Below are 10052 nucleotides of genomic sequence, written 5' to 3' on the forward strand. Positions count from 1 at the left end.
CCGTAAACAAATACCACAATTAAGAAATTCAATATATGCCTTTTTTTTTTGTCATTATTCTTTCAGAGTACATTGCTACCTTTTGTTTTGTTACAGCTTTTACTACATTTCTATGATCTACCCCTTTTCTTTAAACCCCTCCAAAAAGTATCCCCTGTAATCTCATTGCACCACTGTGGCTATATACAACATCTACTTTTCTTAGCAGAATTTATTCCTGCAAAATCTTAGTCTTGTGTTGTCACTGCAAATCACAGATATCCTGTGGACAGGACTGTAAACTCTGCAGAGTCAGGATCACATTTAAGCATAGTAAGCAATTTTGCTACCAGTAACAGTGAGAGAAATACAAGTCTGCCAATAGAAAGGCTGGAATGCACGTGAATCAATAATTTTTGTTATGTTACAAGATTAAAAAATAAATAAATTCTTAGAGAGAGATATTTTCCAGTTCAATGGAAAATAGCAGATAATGACACGCTCACTTTAGACTTTAACATTTTTTGACTGATCAACTAAATAAGTATGCCTGGACTGAAAAAAATAAAGAAGCCATCAAAGAGAGCGGTTTTTAAGTCTGCATTTGGAATATAATTGTATATTCTAAACTACTTAGTCCACCTGTTAATTAAACAGCTCATTTGTCGGCTAGTTAAGTAACAGTCAAAACGTGTGCCTCTGGTATGAATCCAGAGGATCCAGTCGCTTACTTGCTCTTAAAAGCTTTTTCTTGGAAAAAACAGTAAATGTCACTGTCAACTTTGATGACAGATCGTACCCTACAGACACATCCTCCAAAATATGACTCGTGATTAGATGAGGCATTGTTTTAAGTACCGCAGCTAACGAAGAAGAAGAGAGAAGAATGATGTCTGCATATCTGATTAACATTATGTGTTACTCCATGCCTCCACAGTTTTTTTTGGCTTGCTCTTTGTCCATTGCTATTTTGTCTTCGTTATAGCAAGTACCAACAGAAAACTCTGATCCTGCAAGTAGTTTACTATATTTAGGGTACACAGATACTCATCTGAAATTCTCTTCTAACCTAAAGTTAGACACATACATAAGTCATTATAGGTTTGAAGCCGCAGTTACTTTATTAAAGATAGGCTTTTAAAAGAAACTATATAGGAATAGATTGAAATTTTGTACAATCTGTGAGGACTAAAACCTCAGACTAGAGATCATAAACTCTGTAGTTGCTTTTTTCTTATACTATTTGAGATTTGCTGAAGACATCCCTTTGAAGGTTGAAACGGGTATTCTATTTTTTAAACGGCAAGCCAAGAGGGCAAGAAGTGAAATATTCTCAGCCACACTACTTCTCTGGTGTTAGTGATGTAGAATTCTAGTTTCATGGGAACCAGAAGTGCTGGATAGGATAAATTTTACAAACTGGGAAGAAAGAACATTTCTGTCTTTGAAGTTCAGGGATGTTCTGTTAAGCAACATGGATCTGCAAATCAGATATTTCTTTTCTTTCCTAAATCCATCCTCTGCTCACCCTTTTAATTTGATTATTGACATCACAATCAGAATGCAATTTGGTAAATATTTCCAGAATTTCCAAGCTGTACAACACATATAGTCTAGACTTAATTAAAGAAACAAAGCGTGAAAAATCCCAGCTGGTTTTCTTTTTCTTCTTCCATCAACAGGATTACAATACTTATCAGTTTGGCTCTGCCTTCTGATTTTTATCACAGATTTCAGCTCCTCCACCTAATGAACAGCTGAGATCTGGTAAAGAAACAGACCTTTATTTTCCAGTTATTCATGCCCTTAATCGTGAAGGTTGAATCTAACACATATGAAACAGCTCTTGTTCGGCGATTGCATTTAAATGTCACAGGGCATTATTTGCAGTCCTTCTCAGGAGTGAAGACAAAAGTAGGGTCAGAGGGTAGACAAGAACAATAACAACATTTTAAAAGGTTCATTTAGTGGATTGGCTGGTGACATAGGGTAATCATAGCTTGGCTTTGCTTATAATTTCTCCCTACGCTGGCAGATTTTGGAAGTGCGGTCAAGAGAGCATGTTCACTCTGGAGGTGTTTGAAGGCCCTGGAGGACATCCTATTCAAGAAGAAGATGGGAGTTCACCATTAAAGACCAAAAACCTAGTAAAAAACACAAAGGCCCTCCATGCTGTTAAGGAGAAACCCAAACATTTGTAATGAATCCTTTCTTAATATGTGACTGAACTCGCCTAAAGCTTTCCATGTCTTCATCGCAGCAGGAGGAAGTCCAAAGGAATGTGGTACAACGATAGCTATGTACTAATGAGATCACAACTCCACAGGAAATATTACAGTGATTTGGCTAGCGTGTACAGGCACCGTTAGCCCTCCCGGCAAGGAACCCGTATGTATACATAGGCTCAGTGTGGCCAGCAATCAGGAGAGCATCCTCTTTAATGCAAGTGGCAAGACTCTGCATTTTGCAGTCCAGAGGGTCCATTTTGTAGATGTTGAGTTGCCTTACGGCAGCCGGGAAGTCTAGATCAGTTGTGGGTTTGTCTCAATCCCCGCTTGAAAAACTACTTTATTTCATGCTGTGAATGTTTGATGAATGCTAAATAATGCAGCACTCTCCATGCATTGATGGAGATGATCTTTACCCTAATCAAAATGAAATGCCTAACGCATGTGATTGCTTTAGTATGAGTCATTACAGAGTGGGCAGTTTCCAGGTGCCTACCTCTACCTACTAACAAATTAATAGGAAATGAGTGTTACTGCCTTGTGAAAATTGGTGGGGACTTTCCACAAAGCCTCTTGCAAATTCACTGCTAATGATTCATCAAAGATAGAGGAATACTCATCATTTATAGAATGCTTCTGGTACCCTTATAGGTTAATTATCCACTCAACAACACTGCACAGCCACTGTATATATTCTGCAGAATGTGTTCGTACCTGACCGTCTTATTGGAAATGTCTGTATATTTCAAATGAGAGAAAAGTAGAATAATCCATTAGTTGTGCTGGATATATACAGCTTGTTGGACTCAAGTTGTTGCAAGCAGTCTGCATTCTTTTGATCATCTTATCACCAATGGCTCTTTAAAATATGATAGACATCTGCAGCCATACCTCCTGCTGTTATAAACAAGGCAGAGACAAATGGCTTGCAAAGAAAATGGCCTTTTTTAACAGCAGCAATGAAAAGATCTCCCAGCAGAGCCTTTAGTTTCTTTCCACTGTGAATGACAAATTAAGATGGGGCCATGGATACAACAGCCTCAGATACATCAGAGCAAAGCCACAGATAACAGTCCATCTTTTAGCTGGCACTTGTTTGGGTCTGAGTCTATAAAGGCATTAATTCTTTCACTTCTCTTATGTATTATTTAGCAATTAAGCAAATTTAAATTGTGTTTCTCGTACAGGAGGAGTATCTATTAAAATAGAACATCGAGTCAAAGCTGCTCAGATATCAGCACTAAAATATTTTCCTTAACTACAAACAGACCCAAATTAATCCAGGTTAAAAAAGCACTTCTATGGAAGAAAATTTTAGCTTGTACAAAGTAAATATATTTTTGATAATTATACCAAAAAAGGAGGGTTTAAATGCATCTTCACCTAGTGTAACTAGCTCTGTATTAAGGATTTGCCACAGTGATATCAAATTTATTTTAAACTGTCCGAATTATGCCAGTGCAAACTCATTAATATTCATACATATCAAGAGTCAAACCGGGTTCTTCCTGCTTGCACATCATTAATCTCAAAAAACCCCTCACAAGCCTGTGGACCAGATTAACTACTCAAAGGTACCTTTGCACTCACTTTGAAATTGTAGTTAATTACCCCAGTATTATGATTTGCTTGAATTAGTTTTGACTTATTACTCAAATTAGTTTGAACGTATCAGTAGAGCAGGTTCTCTCTTTTTTTTTGTTGGAGATACTAGAATAATCTGCTTACTTTTCAGTTCTCTTTTGGATTGTCCATATAAAATAAATATTAAAAAAATAACAGAAAATAGAAGTGTTGAGAGCAAATCCAGCATAATCTGTTAAATTAAGCAACCGTGGTTATACGGGACCTTTGCCTGGCATTCGGATCTGCTGAGAAATGACAATAAGACAGTACCATCAGCACCCTGAATACTCTTCATCAGCAGGAGTAGCTTTCATTTGTTCCTATACGCAAGCTATCCCTAGCTTTGCCTCAGAAGACTAACATATGCAGAGAAGACATTGGAAATACTGAGAACGTGCATAGAAACACTCAAAAGGGTCTTCAGAAATTTTTTTTCTAGCCATTGAAGATGAGAAATTGGAGCAAATAATAAAAATAACTTTTGGTCTAAAGTAGACGGCGTTGGGAGACAGAGGTGTATCTGCACAATTAAATGCTGTCCTGACTTGCTAAGCAGAAACAATTTAGATATTTAAAATGTACTTTTTGGCACACGCAGTGGTATGCAACTGCAGGAGTCAACCTGGAAGAGAGGTTGGCTGTACATGCAAACAGACGATTCCCTTAAAAGCAATGCGTAACAAAAGTATGTACCAAAATTTGTATTAAAGTGATGGTCTCAGTCCAGCCCTCCCGAGTGGCTGCAGAGGTTTAGGGGATGGGAATTTGTCCCCCTGATGTCGAAGAGGCACTTTATATAACTGGGATGACAGACAACAGGATATCACATCCGTCTGGTTCTGCTTTTAATGTTGAAATAAGAGTTTGTAGAAGGAATAGACACAACAGGGCAGGTGGAAACATGCCAGCCTCGGTCAAGGAGGATATTGTGTCTGAAGAAGGAAAGAATGTGATACAATATATAGTTTGGCAAGAAGCACAGAAATTGTTTGGATTGAAATAAAAGATAAAAAGACCAAAGAAGGAAGATAGGAAACTATTGTAGCCCATCTGGAGCAAATAAAAAAGCAGCCTGGAACATCGATGCAGATAAAGACCCCATGGAAAAGCCTCATGTTGGCAAAATTCTCCTGCCTGGGATGTGGCGAGGAGAGCCGGGATGCTGCATGATGCAGGGTGGGAGCGGGCACAGGGCTCTTTCACCTGCGGGGTTTCAGTTATTTCACTTTTTTTAAAGCTTTTGGCCCTGCAGCCAATGTTTCTCCTGCTTTATGCAGCTCTAAAGGCCATCAGCCTGGAGGACATCGGTCCACGCACCTCCTGCCTACCCTGCAGGTCCCTGCCATGGCCACCCCACCATGAGCCGTGGCTGCAGAGCTCTTCTCAGTGATCCAGGTCCAACGTAAAACAACCCATCCGAGTTAAACTTAAACGGCTGGGGAAATAAAAAAGTGATTTAAACCCTGATCGGTTCCCCAAGATGGTTCAGAGGAGATGGAAAAGGGAAAGAGCAGCCAGGGATGGAGGTGGTGGGACCACCTTTCTGACGGATGATGCTCATTTAAACTAAAAATACAATATTAGAGGGGCGAGCGGCTTTGCCAGCCGAGCAGGGGGGTGAGGAGCTTGCGGGGATCGCTTGCCCTGCTCCCTCCTGGACATCTGGAGGCAATATGGTAGGGGAGGTCAGCAGCTCTGACACCGGGGCGAAAATGAATTTTCAAAGACATTAGTAAAGACACAACATTTGAAGGTATGTAGCACAGAAGTTGCTATAATTTAATTAAAATGAAGACCGCGTTTTGAGCTTTGGCAGCTTCAAAGCCCCCCCCGCCCCGGGAGCCACCGCAGTGCTGGGGCATCCTACTGACCACCACGATGGGGTCAGGCTGGCCGAGCCTCCGCCGCAGCAGGTACCAGAGGTTTCCACATGTTTCTGGCTCATCTGGTTTGACTGGAGTAGACTGGTTAGGAATATTTTGGCATCTCGGAGCAAACAGAGCCGTGGGACCAAGCAAGTCAAAGGCCACGAGCTGAGCAGGGATTAGGGATGGGGATGGACTTGGGGCTCCCAAGCCGACGGCAACAGGCAATCCTACCCGTCTGCTACACACTGCCTCTGCAAAAAAGGCACTGAACCAGAGCTTGGGAGTATACCGAATTATACAGGCAGTCAGGAAGAAGGAGGAGGAGGGAAGCTACAGGCAGCTGGCAGAGGTGACTCTGCCTGGAAGAAGAGGAGCGGGGTTGTGCTGGCCCTGGGGACCCTGCGAGCAGCCAGCCTGGCCTTCCCGGGGCCATCCCGTGGGAGCACGCAGGGGCTGCGGTGCTGAGCCGTGGTGCTGAGCCCGCAGTTCTGCCCAGGGGCTGAGCCAGGCTTCAAAGAAATCCAGGGGAGAGGATGTGCTCTGCCTCGCTCCTCGCTGCAGATGGCTGCAGGGAAACCCTGCGTGACAGCTAGAACAAGGGACGATTGCAAAATGCCTTGGAATTTTCTTTTTTTTTTTTTAGTTTCTGTGATTTATTCTTAATGTCATTTCTGATCTTGTAATCAAGGCTTTAACCCTTTGCTCCACTGGAATAAATTAGCTATTTTTATTTTTTTAAAAGTGGCTTGGCGTTTGAAGCAAACTCATCGAGATCTAACAAATCCAGGATGCTTTTACTTCCCTGGATGAAAACAATCCAGCTCAATCAACCCCCCTAAACCTGATACACATACACTATGGGTTTTCTATAAAACAAGGCTGTCTTGGATACGCTTCCCAGGCTGAAAGGTAGAGTTTGGGCTGGGCGAGTGGCAGCATCCATAGCAAGAACCTGCCACTGGGCTCTCTGCAGTGCTCGCTGCAACCACTGTCCACAGAACCAGCTATCTGGGTTTTGTTGACCCAGATAAGGTTTCATGACTCCCCGAAGTCATCCTTGTAATCACAGAATCATAGAATCATTATAGGTTGGAAAAGACCTTTAAGATCATGGAGTCCAACCATTAACCTAGCACTGCCAAGCCCACCACTAACCCATGTCCTTAAGCACCACATCTACACGTCTTTTAAATACGTCCAGGGATGGTGACTCAACCACTTCCCTGGGCAGCCTGTTCCAATGCTTGATAGCCCTTTCGGTGAAGAAATTTTTCTTAATATCCAATCTAAACCACTCCTGGTGCAACTTGAGACCATTATTTCCTCTAGTCCTATCGCTTGCTACTTGCTACGATGGAAATAAATTGAATACTGCTTGGAGAAGTGTTGCTATAGGACAGTGCATGTAACCATCCCTGTCAGAGCTCTGGACACAGATGCGACCACATGAAGACAGCAAAGCTGCAGGCGTGCTTCATGGGGGGGCATAATGCCAGGGCCCCTCCAAAAAAGCCTAGAAGTTTCTAAAACATCATGAGCAGGTGCTGTAAGTGCATTGAAAATACTCAGCTCTAACTTGCACGAGGTCAACAGATAAAAATAGGAAGAGCATCCGGAAGGTGACACCCAAGGAAAGGAGCAGGAGCAGAAGAGAAGAGCTATTTGTGTTCGGGAACAACGCTGGCACAAAGAACATATGGGCAAAACCTGACCAAAGACATTTGGGCAGGAGGTCAGACCATCTCTAGCCACCAGCACATGGTATTTTGGAACATCGACCCAAAAGGAAGACGACTGGGAGAAAACCCCGCTCGCTCGGCGCAGAACAGCAGCTGGATGATGTTGTGCCTTACAAAACCAGGGGCTTGGCTGCTCTGAGCCTCCCGGTCCCCCGTTCCTGTGTTTCTATGGTCCAAGCAACAAATCGCAGGACAAATAAAAAATTACACACCGCCACAAGGCAACCGCAGCGCAGAGCTGGTATGTGGGGGTGTGGGGTACTGCGGGGAAGTCAAATCAAAGCCTGTGTGTGGAGGGAAACCAAATGCTGGGGCAGAGCAGTGGTTGGGGTGGGTTTTGGTACAGTTTATGATTATGGGTGAGGCATACGGATTTTATTTCTGTTTTGTTTTCGCTATGTTTGGTGTTCTATATTTCAGACCGTCTTATTACAGAGAGCTACAAACTGCTTATTTGGGGTTTTGTAAGCTGGGGCAACACCTTCTTTAAGAAGTGTCTTTGAAAAGCAAAGTCAATCCGTATTAGTATGGCAAAGGGCCTGAAGCTGAATTGGGCATCATGAACCATAGAATCATTTCGGCTGGAAAAGACCTTTAAGATCATGGAGTCCAACTGTAAACCTAACGCTGCCAAGTCCACCACTAAACCATGTCCCTAAGTGCCACATGCTCCATGATATTCAGGGTCGTTCTAATGCAACGAGGAAAGGTCTGGTGGAGGTTTCCGAACTGGAGCTCAGCAAAAGCAGCTGTCCCGGCAGCGGGGACCGTCCCCGGGCTCTCAGGCACCCGTCGAGCTCACCTCTCTCAGCTATGCAGTGGGATGAGCGGAGTCAGCTCTTCTGTGCAAAGCACTGTAAAAACAACAGTTTTCCTTATGAAAGCAAGCTGAAGCTGTGAGCCCTCCTCTGGGGTTGGGAGATGCCACACTGCCGTCTCTTTAGTTTCATCTTTTGGTTGGGGGGAAAAAAAAATAGCGTGGCAAATATGACTTTGAAGATGTCACGAAGCCACACTCCAGAGACCACCTGATAAATCACAACAGGGGTAATCCCATGCAGCCCTCATAAACTCCATCTTCAGGAATTTACATTTCCCATCGTGTTAGACACTCTGCTCCATTCCCTTCCCCGAGCTGCCGTTTCGCCGGCTGGCAGCAGCAGTCGCGCGCCAGCCAAAATGTGGCTCTGTTCCAGCGCCGGGGGAAGTTTGCTGCTGCTTTATCCCTTCATCTACCTATCTGACAGGTGTGTGTCACATGTAATTAGCTAATGTTTTAAAAATACTTTAAGATCTTCAGGAGAGAGCTGCCATAAAAGTACAAAATGTTATTACTAACTGGCAGAAAGCTTGCAATTCCCATCTCATGGGAATTCATTATAAATAATGAGCAAAAAGTCCACCTTTATCAGATACAAATATCAAACACAAATACACTCCTCCTTTCTCTGCCAGGGACGCAAACCACCCTTGCAACGCATGTTGCGGCGGCTTGTGTCAGGGCGAAGCAAAGGTACGGCAACGGTAGATCAAACTGGTTGGATTGTTGAGGTTCTCTGTGTAAGATGGAGGCCAACGATGTGGTGAGTTCAGAGGTGAGAAAGGCTCAGGAATCATCCTGCAGGGTGCCTGGGGAGAACTGTATTTGCACAATAGCAGCTGCCTTGCTATGGAAAAGATGTTGAGAGGTGCGTTTCCATCATTTGGGTGTAAGAGAAGATAAAGCATCCATGCTGCAAACTGCATTCGGTTTCCCAGCTGCTTTTGAGCTCTCCCGGGGCAGGCGAGGACGGGGGTGTGGGCAGCATGTTCTGGCCTGTCCTGAGGACTCGCTTCTTCGTTTACGCTAAATCCCCTTTTGTTCAATGCCAAAGGTGGGACAAGTTGTTGTTTATTTTAAATCATCTATCTCCATTCAGAGGAATGCAGCTTCAAAACCAGGGAGGTGAAAACTTTCACTGCCTGGTGAAGTGTTTCCCTGTGTTTAACTGGGTCCCTGCAGAAGAAGTCTTCAGCTTCTTGATGCTTGACTGCACGTGGAAGGGAAGATCCGGACCCGACTTCCCAACCTCCAGCTGCTCCAGCCCTGCCGAGGTACCACACCGACGAGGAAAGACTCAAGCTGCAATGCTCAAATGGGTCTTGCCATAGTTTATAGCCGAGTGTTCCATGCTACAGCGCGTTTGCCTTTCCCAAACCATCAGCTCGAGAAGCTGTCCAGCCAGGCCACTTGTTATCCTAACTCTCCGTTAAGAGGAACAGACAAATTTCACATGTATCCCACTGTTAATTTAGCTTACAGCCTGCACACTTAACCAGGAAGCATCTCAAGGACTTAAGGGGGTCTGTCAGTGTAGGCAAACTCCAGGTTTATTCTATCTGATGACCCAAAGTCTCTTTTCATTTGCACCAGCAGATAGTTTCACTGACGTGTGCCACTATATTCAGAGAACAATCCAGGTGGTTTATGTTTTGTGATATTCTAGTAGTAACTGATTTGACTCTACTAAACATTTTCTTTTTCAGTTTGGGGGATATTTCCCTTGATAATTAATACAATACCATTTTCTGCCAGGCTCACCATCACTGCATATGTGTGGAAAAAACAACCC

The sequence above is a fragment of the Haliaeetus albicilla genome, chromosome 8, assembly GCF_947461875.1.
Source record: "Haliaeetus albicilla chromosome 8, bHalAlb1.1, whole genome shotgun sequence".
Taxonomy (NCBI): domain Eukaryota; kingdom Metazoa; phylum Chordata; class Aves; order Accipitriformes; family Accipitridae; genus Haliaeetus; species Haliaeetus albicilla.